This window comes from Muscardinus avellanarius (genome assembly GCF_963383645.1).
Source record: "Muscardinus avellanarius genome assembly, chromosome: 9".
Taxonomy (NCBI): Eukaryota; Metazoa; Chordata; class Mammalia; order Rodentia; family Gliridae; genus Muscardinus; species Muscardinus avellanarius.
Genome location: NC_137795.1, coordinates 88349419 through 88361747, shown reverse-complemented (window position 1 = coordinate 88361747; position 12329 = coordinate 88349419).

Genomic DNA, 12329 nt, shown 5'->3' with positions numbered 1-12329 from the left:
CCAGTACTGCAAAAATAAATGAAATAAAATAAAATTGGGCTAGGAGTATCTGTGGGAGGCAAATGTTCCTGGGTTCCATCCCCAGTACCACAAAAATAAGTAAATAAAATAAAAAACTTAAAAATGAAAAATAAAAAGTGAATCACCTTCTGTCTAATTCTCCATGGAAAAGCCCCGTGGGACGTGGGACCTGACACACAGTAAGTGCTCTGTAAACAGCTGCTGAGTGAATGTTGAATGTGTAATGAGTCACTGTCACAGGACCAGTTCCTGACTTTTCTGCAGTAAACTTCCCTCTGGGTTGGGGTGACCAATCCCAGCCTGGTGTTGGAGAGTTAAGTTTATAAAAACATCCATCCACACAAATGAGAGCGGGTGGGTGCGTTAGGGTGATGTGCAACACACAGCCATTTCACACCAATCAAAGGCAGCTTCTTGAGTGGGGTGGACTTGGGGTTGAATGGTACAGGGAGAGGTAGGAATGCCAAAGCAAATCCAGGAATCAGGAAGAGTGATATCTAGCCCTTACAGGGTACTTATTGTGCACCGGTACCATTTACGTTCTCTCCATATATCCATTCATTTAATCCTCCCAGCAACCCTAGGAGGTGGGCCCTACTATGATCCAACATTGTAGACGGGAACTGAGGCGCAGAGAGATTAAGTGACTTGCCATTAAGTGATAGAGCTGGAATTTCAAGCCAGGAGGGGCGGCCCAGGCGTTCCTGTGCTAAACTGTGATGTCACCGGGTGCAGCTTGGACGGCGGTTCCCACACACACACAGCTGCGTGTTCGTTTCACAGAATGGGCGTTCTTGCGACCCCCTGAGCCTGTACTGTTCCCCAGACTTGAAATGACACATTCTTCCCTTGTCTGGTGAACTTTTATTCACCTCTCCAGCCTCCAGATTTTTGGTGCCTCCAGAAGCCGACTCTCTGGAAAAGGGCAGCACAGACTGAGGCAGAGAATCTATATTCTTTGAGTCGGAGAAAATCCACACGCCTAGAGGACGTCAAGGCAGTACGTTGATGTCTAGGTGGCCTCCTGGCCCGGGGCCCTGGGGACCAGGTAGGAAAGAGACAGGGAGACTGAGTGTGGGGAGGCTTTCTACACGCCGTCTCCATCCTAGCTTGCCTTACATTAGGAACATTTATTCCAAAGAGAAGTGGAAGCCGTGGGAGGAAGCCTGCTGTAGTTTATTCAATGTGAGTTCAGTGGCAATAAAGTACCTGCATGCCCCAGCACGCCTTCCTCTTCATGCATACCCAGCCCTTGGAATTATGCATGTTCAATGGAAGCACAGCTCCCCTCCCCACACACGCTGGGGATTGAACCCAGGGCAACTATGCCCCCAGACATTTTTTGTTTTTATTCTGAGACAGAGTCTTGCTGTATTGAACAAGCTGGACTCAAACTTGTGACACTTCTGCCTTAACTCTTTCTTCCTTCCTTCCTTCCTCCCTTCCTTCCTTCCTTCCTTCTCTTCCTCTCCCCTTTTCCTTCCTTCCTTCCTTCCTTCCTTCCTTCCTTCCTTCCTCTCCTTCTTTCCTTCTTTCTTTCTTTCTTTCTTTCTTTCTTTCTTTCTTTCTTTCTTTCTTTCTTTCTTTCTTTCTTTCTCTTTTAATGCGTATGTGGTACTGTGAATCGAACCCAGTGGTGTTCTACCTCCGAGCTCTACCACCAGCCCTATTTTATTTTATTTATGTATTTTTAATTTTTATTTTGGCACTGGGGATTGAGCCCAGGGGCATTCTAACTCTGAGCTACACCCCACCCCTATTTTATAGTCTTTATTTTGAAACAGGATCTCATTAAGTTGCAGAGGGCCTCACTAAGTAGCTGAGGCTGGAGCCGGCGTGGTGGTGCACACTTGTAATCCCAGTACTTAGGAGACTGAGACAGGAGGATGGCAGGTTCGTGCCCAGCCTCAGCTACTTAGTGAGGCCCTCCACAACTTAGTGAGAACCAGTTTCAAAAAAATAAAAATAGGCCGGGCATGGTGGCACATGCTTGTAATCCCCGCGCTTGGGAGGCAGAGACAGGAGGATCGCGCAGGTTCGAAGCCAGCCTTGCTGGCTTAAGAGACCCTGTTTCCACATAAAAATGTATAAAATAGGTCTGGGAGTGTAGCCCGTGGGAGTGTAGCCCAGAGGTAGAAGGGCTTCCAGGAACCCCAGTACCACCAAAAAAAAAAAAAAAAATAGGGTTGGGGGTCTTGCTAGGTTACTGTGTCTCACTGCATTGCTGAGGTTGGCCGCAAACCTGTGATCCTCCTGTCTCAGCCTCCCAAGTACTGGAATTACAAGTGTGTGCCAACATGGCCAGATTTATTTTTTATTTTGAAACAGGATCTCACTAGGTTGATGAGAGTCTCACTACTTGCTGAGGCTTGTCCTTGAACCTGCAATCCTCAGGTCTCAGCCTCCTAAGCACTAGGATTACAGGTGTATGCCACCACGCCTGGCTTATTTTTTGCTGTGAAACAGGGTCTTGCTAGGTTGCTGAGGCTGTCCCCTGGACTGTGACCCTCCTGTCTCAAACCCCCAAATACTAAGATCACAGGTGTGGCCACCACGCACGGCTACCAGGCTTGGATTCTTCTTTTAACTCTTTTCCTTTTCCCTCTGGGAGGTAGGATTGCTGTGTGTATACTTTTCCCCTCGGGTTCTTCTTCCTTTTTTTTTTTTTTTTTTTTTGGTACTAGTGATTGAACTCAGGAGCTTTCTACCTCCTATCTATACCCCCAGCCCTTTTTATATGTTGTTTAGAAACAGGGTCTCACTAAATTGGACCTTGAACCTGCAAACCTACTGCTTTAGCCTCCCAAGTACTGGTATTACAGGCATGCGCCATCATGCCCGACTTCCTCAGATTCTTGAGAATGCAAGGAGGCTCACCCACACCAGAGAGAATTCTTTCCTCTTAGCAATAAGTAATCACTTTACTAGAAAAGCCTAGAAATCTAAAGTCAGGGAAGCATCCATTTATTTATTTATTTATTTATTTATTTATTTATTTATTTATTTATTTTGTGGTATGTGGGATTGGACCCAGGGATATTCTACCTCCTAGTTACACCCCCAATCCTACTTTATTTTTATTTTTTATTTATTTTTTGTGGTACTGGGGATGGAGCCCAGGGTCATTCTACCTCTGGGCTACACTCCCAGACCTATTTTATATTTTATTTGGAAACAGGGTCTCACTAAGTTGCTGAGAGCCTCCACTAAGTAGCTGAGGCTGGCTTTGAACCTGTGCAATCCTCCTGTCTCAGCCTCCCAAGTACTGGGATTACAAGTGTGCCCCACCACGCCCGGCCCCAACCCTACGTTTTATTCTTTATTTTGAAACAGGTTCTCACTAAATTACAGAGAGCCACTGGGCGTGGTGATGCATGCTTGTACAGTCTCAGCATTCGGGAGTCTGAGCCAGGAGGATCACGGTTTTAGGAAAGCCTCAGATATTTAGTGAGGCCCTTTGCTTTGCAACTCTGTGAGACCCTGTTTCAAAATAAGTAGGGCTGGGAGTGTAACTCCGAGGTAGAATGCCCCAAGTTACCATCACCAGTACCAAAAAAAAAAAAAAAAAAAAGTTACAGAGAGACTCACTAAGTAGTTGAGACTGGCCTTGAACCTGTGAACTTCCTGTCTCAGCCCCGCCACCCCAGTAGTGGGATTACAAGTGTGCGCCACCATGCCCGGCTTTATTTATTTATTTATTTATTTATTTATTTATTGGTATTGGGGATTGAACCTAGAGGCATTCTACCTCCAAACTATGCCCCAGCCTGACTTTATTTCTTTACTTGGAATGTCTCACTAGGCTTCTGAGAGACTAGCTACATTGCCAAGACTGGCTTTGAACCAGGGATCGTCCTGTCTCAGCCTTCTGAGTACTGAGATTACAAACCTGTGCTACCACACTCAGCTGAAGCATCCCTTTTAATGCAAATGCTGGTGTCCAGCCAGGTGCCCTGCCCTGCGGTGCTCAGTTAGGGCTGCCCGGTGCCAGGTAGGACCTGAGCAGACCATTTCACCCCTGCCCCAGCTCCCATGCATTCTCCTAACTGGGTGACTCAGCCAGAAGAGCCCTGGGTCACCCATAATGGGAAGCAGCTCTGTCCTCTTACATTCCAAAGAGACATCCAGACAGGGAGGGCAGCTATGCAAGAACAAGACTCTTGCTCTCAGGGCAGGGGCAGAGGTGCTGCAGGTGATGGGGGGCGGGCAGGGTCTCCCATTTACCTGGAAAGCCAGCCTCTTCTTGCATCTTCATTAGGAGAGGGGTCTCTAGGGTCCTGTTTTGCATCTTCCTGGGTGGGAAAGCACCTCCAGATGGGATGGTCCCCAAATCTACTCCACACCCTAAGGCAGGCTGCATTGCACATTGCGATTGCCGCCCTAGTCCTCAGGAGCCCCCAAATCTAAAGAGAGTTGTAAAACCCCGTAGGGTGGGATGGCCGAGTCCAGCTCCCCTGAGTCACCCAAGAGTCAGCCTCTGCCCGCAGCTGGACCTGCGGCTGTGGGCAGGAGATGAGTGGCAGGAAGGAGGCAAAAGTGCAGCTCGGCCCCGGCCGTTGGGAGGCCAGGGCCGGAGTCCTCCCCAAACCTGGGAAGGACATGGGTCCCCGGTCCTTGTCGCCAGCAGGTCAAGAATGGAGCAGCCAGCTCTACCAAGGCTTCTCCGAAACAGTGTCTGGTGGCAATTTCTATCTTGACCGATTTTTTATTATTTAGATATTTATTTATTTATTCATTTATTTATTTTTGCAATACTGGGGATGGAACCCAGGGGCATTCTACCTCTGAGTTACACCCTCAGCCCTATTTTTTATTCTTTATTTTGAAACAGGGTTTTTCTGAGTTGTGAAGGGCCTCACTAAGAAGCTGAGGCTGGCTGCAAACTCAGATCTCCCTGTCTCAGCCTCCCAAATGCTGGGATTCCAAGCATGAGCCACCACACTCAACTCTTGACTTTGTTTTTGAACAAGTTTTTGTTTTTGTTGTTGTTTATTTTTGTTTGTTTGTTTGTTTTGTTTTGTGGTACTGGGGATGAAACCCAGGGGCTTTCTACCTCTGGGCTATACACCCAGACCCATTTCATATTTTATTTGGAAACAGGGTCTAAGTTGCTGAGAGCCTCACTAAGTAGCTGAGGCTGGCTTTGAACCTGCGCAATCCTCCTGTCTCAGCCTCCCAAGCGCGGGGATTACAAGTGTGCTCCACCACGCCCAGCTGAACATGTTTTTATTATTTCTTTTATTTATTTATTTTGTGGTACTAGAATCTAAACCCAGGGGCACTCTACCATTGACCTATATCTAAGCCCTACTTATTTATTTGGTACTGGGGATTGAACCCAGGGGCATTCTACCTCCAAGCCACACCACCAGCCATCTTTGTTTTTTTAGATTTTGAGCAGGGTCTTGCTAAATTGCTGAGTCTGCTTGAACCTTGGATCTTTCTCTCGCAGCCTCCTGAGTACTGCGATTACAGGTGTGTTTGACCATACCCAGCTTTTCTTTTTTATCGTGTGTGTGTGTGTGTGTGTGTGTGTGTGTGTGTGTGTGTGTGTGGTGCTGGGAGTGGAACCCAGGAGCCTTCTACCTCCGGGCTACACTCCCAGACCTATTTTATATTTTATTTGGAAACAGGGTCTCTTAAACCAGCTGAGGCTGGCTTCGAACCTGCGCGATCCTCCTGTCTCAGCCTCCCAAGCGCAGGGATTGATTACAAGCGTGCGCCACCACGCCCGGCTCTTTTTTATCTTGAGACAGGGTTTCAGTAAATTACCCAGGCTGGCCTGGAACTTTTGGTCCTCTGGCTTCAGCTCCCCACATTACTGGAATTAAAGGCTTGCAACAACACTGGCTTAAACAAGTTTTTAAAAGGCAGTGAGGTTAGTTAACGTTTTGCATTAGGCAATCCAGGGTTCCAGGGTGTTGGGGGGAGAGGGTTCCAACAGTGACCAAGGACATGGTGCCCTGAGGTCGTGACACCACGTGTGCGTTAGATAGCAAGCCAGCATGTCGAGACTGGCTTTCTAACACTACTTACCCCAGCCTCCTGTCTTGCACAATCTGGGGACTTTAAAGGTTCAAGTAGCATGAGCCAAATCATGTCTTCTGCTGTGGTCACAACCCCGCAGCCGGCAGCCGACCCTCCGCCGACCCTCAGCCAACGAGCAACTCTTTCCCTCCACTCCAGGTTCTATAAAAGCAGTGAGATGTGTCCAGGCCTCTGAGGCTCAGAATGGGGCCCATCACTGGCTTGGCGGCCTCACCTCTGACCCACTGACCTTGGTGGCTGTTGGGTCCATTCAAGCCCCACCTAAGGCTTGGACTTTCTAGTCAGGGCTGCTGGAATCCAAAGCATGTCCATTGTCAGGACGTTGGGTAAATAGACTCAAACCAGAGCTGCCACTCAGATGGGACAAAGGCCTGAGATCACTACTGTGGTTAGGTGTGTCCTGGGTGTGGCAGGATCAGAGAAGATGGGGGTGGGGGTTGAGACTGTTCTGGTGCGCAGGCTTCTTTCCACACACACTTACCACGCAACAGCAAAGGGTCTTTACACACTGGGAGCACTAAATAAATAGTTATTAAATTAAAAGGGTGAGCTGGGCATGGTGGCACACGCCTGTAATCCCAGAACTTGAGAGGCTGAGACAGGAGAATCACAGGTTCAAGGACAGGCTCAGCTAGTAGTGAGATTCTCATTAAGCTAGAGAGACTCTATTCAAAAATTTATTTATTGCCGGGTGTGGTGGCGCACGCTTGTAATCCCCACGCTTGGGAGGCTGAGACAGTAGGATCGCACGGGTTCGAAGCCAGCCTCAGCTACTTAGTGAGGCTCTCAGAAACCTAGTGAGACCCTGTTTCCAAATAAAATATAAAAAAGGTCTGGGAGTATAGCCTGGAGGTAGAAAGCCTCTGGGTTCCACCCCCAGTACTACACACACACAAAAAATTTATTGATTGAGCCAGGAGTGATGGCACACGCTTGTAATCCCAGTACTTGGGAGGCTGACAGGAGGATCACAGGTTAATGGCCAGCCTCAGGTACTTAGCGAGGCCTTCTGTAATTTAGTGAGACCCTGTTTCAAAATAAAAAATAAAGCCGGGCATGGTGGCACATGCTTGTAATCCCAGCTCTTGGGAGGCTGAGACAGGAGGATCACATAGGTTTGAAGCCAGCCTCAGCTACTTAGTGAGGCTCTCAGCAACTTAGTGAGACCCTGTTTCTAAATAAAATATAAAATAGGTCTGAGAGTATAGCCTGGAGGTAGAAAGCCCCTGGGTTCCATCCCCAATACCACACAAATAAAATAAAGTAAAACAAAACAGGGCTGGAGGTGTAGCTCAGAGACAGAATGTCCCTGGGTTCAATCCTCATTACTGCAAAAAAAAAAAAAAAAAAAAAATTATTAGCTGCTTTTGGTGGTACATACCTGTAATCCCAGTACTTGAGAGGCTGAGATAGGAGGATACAGGTCCGAAGATAGCCTCAGCAAGTAGTGAGACTCTCATCAACTTAGCAAGACTCTATTCCAAATAAGAAATAAAATCAGGCTGAAGAGCCGGGCGTAGTGGCGCACGCTTATAATCCCAGCACTTGGGAGGCTGAGACAGGAGGATTGCACAGGTTTGAAGTCAGCCTCAGCTACTTAGTGAGGCTCTCAGCCTCTCACTAAGTAAGACCCTTACTGAGTGAGACCCTGTTTCCAAATAAAATATAAAGTAGGTCTGGGAGTATAGCCTGGAGGTAGAAACCCCCTGGGTTCTACCCCCATTCCTACACATACACACACACACACACACACACACACACACACACACAAACAGGCTGAAGAAATAAAATCAGGCTGGTGGTAGAGCTTGAAGATAGAATGCCTCTGGATTCAATCCTTAGTACCACACACACACACACGAAAATTACTTATCTATTACTGGGTATTGGGGATCAAACTCAGGGGCATTCTACCTCTGAGCTATACTCCCCAAGCCCTATTTTTTTTTTACTTTTTATTTTTTTCTGGTACTGGGGATTGAACACAGGGGCATTCTATCTCTGAGCTATATCCCTGCCCTGTTTTTTTATTTTTTATTTTGAAAAAGAGTCTTACTAGGTTACGGAGGTCCTCACTAAGTAGCTGAGGCGATCCTCCTGTCAAAGCCTCCCAAGTACTGAGATTACAAGTGTGTGCCACCACACCCGGCTCTGTCCTTATTTTTTGAAACAGGGTCTCACTAGGTTCATAAGAGACTCACTACTTACTGAAGCTATACTCAAACCTGTGATTTTCTTGTCTCAGCCTCCCAAGTACTAACTTCAAAATTTAGGAAAAAAATTTTTTTTGGCTAAATTTGGGCTTGAAAAAAGCAGTTGTAAGTATGCCCTCACCGCTTTGCAGATGTGAGGTGCACCCAAGGTCTCACTCAGTTGTTGAGGCTGGCCTTGAACCTGCAATCCTCTTGCCTCAACCTCCCAAGTACTGGGATTACAGGCGAGCGCCAGTGTCCAGCTTCCTCTTCCGTCTTTGTCAGCCAGCCTCTGAGTCTGAGTTGAGTGTGCCTCATCTGTGCTCCCGTAACAGCTAGCCTTCCTGTATCAGCATGCATCACAAGGAGTTGTAACTGACAGTTTCCTAGCCTGCGCCCTCCATTAGCCCATCAGCCTGAGGGCAGTGATTGGCTCTTGTTCAGGCCCAGGCCCCTGTGCTTAGCACATAGTAGGTGCTCACTGGATATTTATGGGATGAATGTGTTAGAGACACTACTTCTCCTTCCACTTCCTTCTTAGTAGTTTACCTGGGGTTCAATCACTTGCCAGGTGAGACATCAGATTACCTCCTGCAGAGAAAGGTCTACATTATTATAAAAGCCTTCAAGTCCAAAGAAAGAGATACTGCTTTTTTTTCTCTCTCTCTCTCTCTTTCTTTCTTTCTTTCTTTCTTTCTTCCTTCCTTCCTTCCTTCCTTCCTTCCTCTTTCTTTCCTTCTTTTCTTTTCTTTTCTTTTTTTTTTTTTTTTTGGTACTGGGGATTGTACCCAGGGGCATTCTACCTCTGATCTATACCCCCATTCCTATTTTTTTTAAATTTATTTAGTTGCAGAGGGCCTCACTAAATTATAAATAAATAATTTAATTTATTTTTATTTTTATTTACTTAGTTGCAGAGGGCCTCACTAAATTTCTGAGACTGGCCTGAAACCCGCATTCCTCCTGTCTCAGCCTCCCAAGTACTGGGATTATAGGTGTGAGCCACCATGCCGATTTATTGTTTTTGTTTTTGTTTTATGGTGCTAGGAGTGGAACCCAGGGGCTTTCTACCTCCAAACTATGCCCCCAGCTCTATTTTTTATTCTTTATTTTGAAACAGGGTCTCACTAGGTTACTGAGGGCCTCACTAAGTACCTGAGGCTGGCCTCAAACCTGCCATTCTCCTATCTCACTCTCCCAAGTACTGGGATTACAAGTGTGTGCCACCACGCCCAGGTGAAAGATACAGTTCTGAATGAGGAATGGATCAGAGAAGAAATGAGAGGAAAAATAAAAAATTTACTAGAATTAAAGAAAAATAGATTTTGTTCCATACCAAAATCTATAGAACTTTTTTTTTTTTTTTTTTTTTTTTGGTGGTACTGGGGTGGAACCCAGAGGCTTTCTACCTTCGGGCTATACCCCCAGACCTTTTTTATATTTTATTTGGAAACAGGGTCTTACTAAGTTTCTGAGAGCCTCACTGAGCAGTTGAGGCTGGCTTTGAACCCGTGCGATCCTCCTGTCTCAGCCTCCCAAGCGCGGGGATTACAAGCGTGTGCCACCACGCCCGGCTACTATAGGACATTTTGAAGGCAGTTTTAGAAGAAAATTTAGAGCAGAGTGCCCACGTAAGAAAAATAGAAAGTCACCAAATAAACTAAGGACACACCTCAAGGACCTAGAAAAACAGGAGAAGTCTAATCACAAAGCTGGTAGAAGCAGGAGATAATTAAAATCATAGCAGAAATCAATGAAAAGATCAACAAAACAAAAAGTTGGTTCTTGAAAAAAGAGTCACAAGATTGATAAACCCTTAGCCAACCTAACCAAAAGAGACAGAAAATCAACCCAAATATATTTATTTATTTATTTATTTACTTATTTACTTCCTTACTTTTGTGGTACTGGGGATGGAACCCAGGGGCATTTTACCTCCGAGTCACACCAAGCCCTATTTTTTATATTTATTTATTTATTTTGCGGTACCAGGGATGAAACCCAGGGGCATTGTACCTCCAAGCTATACCCCTAGCCCTATTTTTTAGTCTTTTTTTTTTTTTTAATATTTGAAACTCTCACTGAGTTGTGAAGGGCCTCACTAAGTAGCTGAGGCTGTCCGCAAACCACGATCCTCTGGTCTCCACATCCCGAATTCTGGGATTACAAGTGTGCGCCACCATGCCTGGCTTTATTCTTCATTTTGAAACAGGGTCTCACTGAGTTGCAGAGGGCCTCACTAAGTAGCTGAGGTTGCCTGCGAACCGTGATCCCCCAGTCTCAGCCTCCTGAATTCTGGGATTACAAGTGTGCGCCACCACGCCCGGCCCCCAGTAAAATAAATTTAAATTCGTGAGAAAAAAAAAAATAGGGCCAGGGGTATAGCTCAGAGGTAGAAAGCTCCTTGGTTCAGTCCCCAGTACCAAAAATAAATAAAACAGGGCTGGGAATGTAGCTCAGAGGTATAATGCCCCTGGGTTAAATCCTTAGTATCACAAAAAGAAAAGAAGGAAGGAAGGGAGGGAGGGAGGGAGGAAGGGAGGGAGGGAGGGAGGCAGGCAATTGGGTTTGAGGACTGAGGATAGATAGATGGTTAAAGTGTGTGTGTGTGTGTGTGTGTGTGTGTGTGTGTGTGTGTGACACTTCTGTGAACACGTGTGTGTCCCTGTGTCTTCAGGTGCTGGTCTCAGAAGTGAGCACTTAACGCAGTGCCTGTCCTATTCCAGGTTCCCTATGGCTTTTGTCGTTTGAACTACACAACAACCCCGTAGTGTCGTTTTTGCTTCTCTTTTACAGATGAGGAGATTGCGACTCAGGGACAGACAGCACATAACTTGCCAGAAGACAAGGCAGTGACTCGTGGTCCTGATTGTGCTGTCCAAGCTAGGTCGGCTCTGCCTGTCCGGGCTGACCCCTCACTCAGTGTCTGGGGCTCGGCGCCCAGCACAGGACACTGAAGACAAGCACCGGGCGGGCTCGGCAGAGGAAGGGTTAGGAGTTCAGGCTCCCGGGTCACTCTAGCCAAACTCAGATCTTATTTCTGCTCTATTGTTGTGTGGCCTGGGCATTACGAAGGCGCCCTTTACTGTGGAAGTACCTTTTAAAAAATATCATAACTTTACCTTTATTAGGTAGTTAGGTCCAGATAAACTTGGTAAATATTATGTCCTAACAGCTTAGCCATTTGAAAAAATTAAGAATGCACATAAGTTATGATACTTGTGCCTACTGGTTACTGTACTATTCCAATTTTGGAATCAGATTGGATGCCACCACACTCATTTCTCATCCCATGCACATTTTCTTGCTGAAAAATTCAGTTTTTAATTTTTTTTTTTTTTTGGTACTGGGGATAGAACTTGGGGCGTTCTACCTCCTAGCTACACCCCAGCCCTATTTTTCATTCTTTATTTTTATTTATTTATTTATTTATTTTTGGTGGTACTGGGGGTGGAACCTAGAGGGTTTCTACCTCCGGGCTATACTCCCAGACTTTTTTTTAAATATATTTCATTTGGAAACAGGGTCTCACTAAGTTGCTGAAAGCCTCACTAAGTAGCTGAGGCTGGCTTTGAACCTAACCTGTGCGATCCTCCTGTCTCAGCCTCCCAAGCGCAGGGATTACAAGCGTGCGCTACCACGCCCGGCTTCATTCTTTATTTTGAAACAGGGTCTCACTGAATTGCAAAGGGCCTAAGTAGCTGAGGCTGTTCACGAACCGTGATCCTCCTGTCTCAGCCTCACGAATGCTGGGATTACAAGCGTGCACCGCCGCATCTGGTTTGAAAAATTCAGTTTTGAAAGATATGACGTCATTGAAAGGATTGCAGCGCCATCTACTGTAGAATTGGTGAACTCCCGTTAAACTAGCGGATTCATTTTCCCCAAAATTTCCAAATACCCTGCAGAATCTCTGTGAATTCACTGCAGCGACTTGGAGTGCCTTGGTAAACAGTTGGGGAATTGTGTTTTTAGGGACTATCCAAGGCCATCTGGACAATTTACTTACCCTTTGGGTGTCTGGGTTTCCTTAGCTGTAACAGGTAGATCATGATGACTTATTTATAT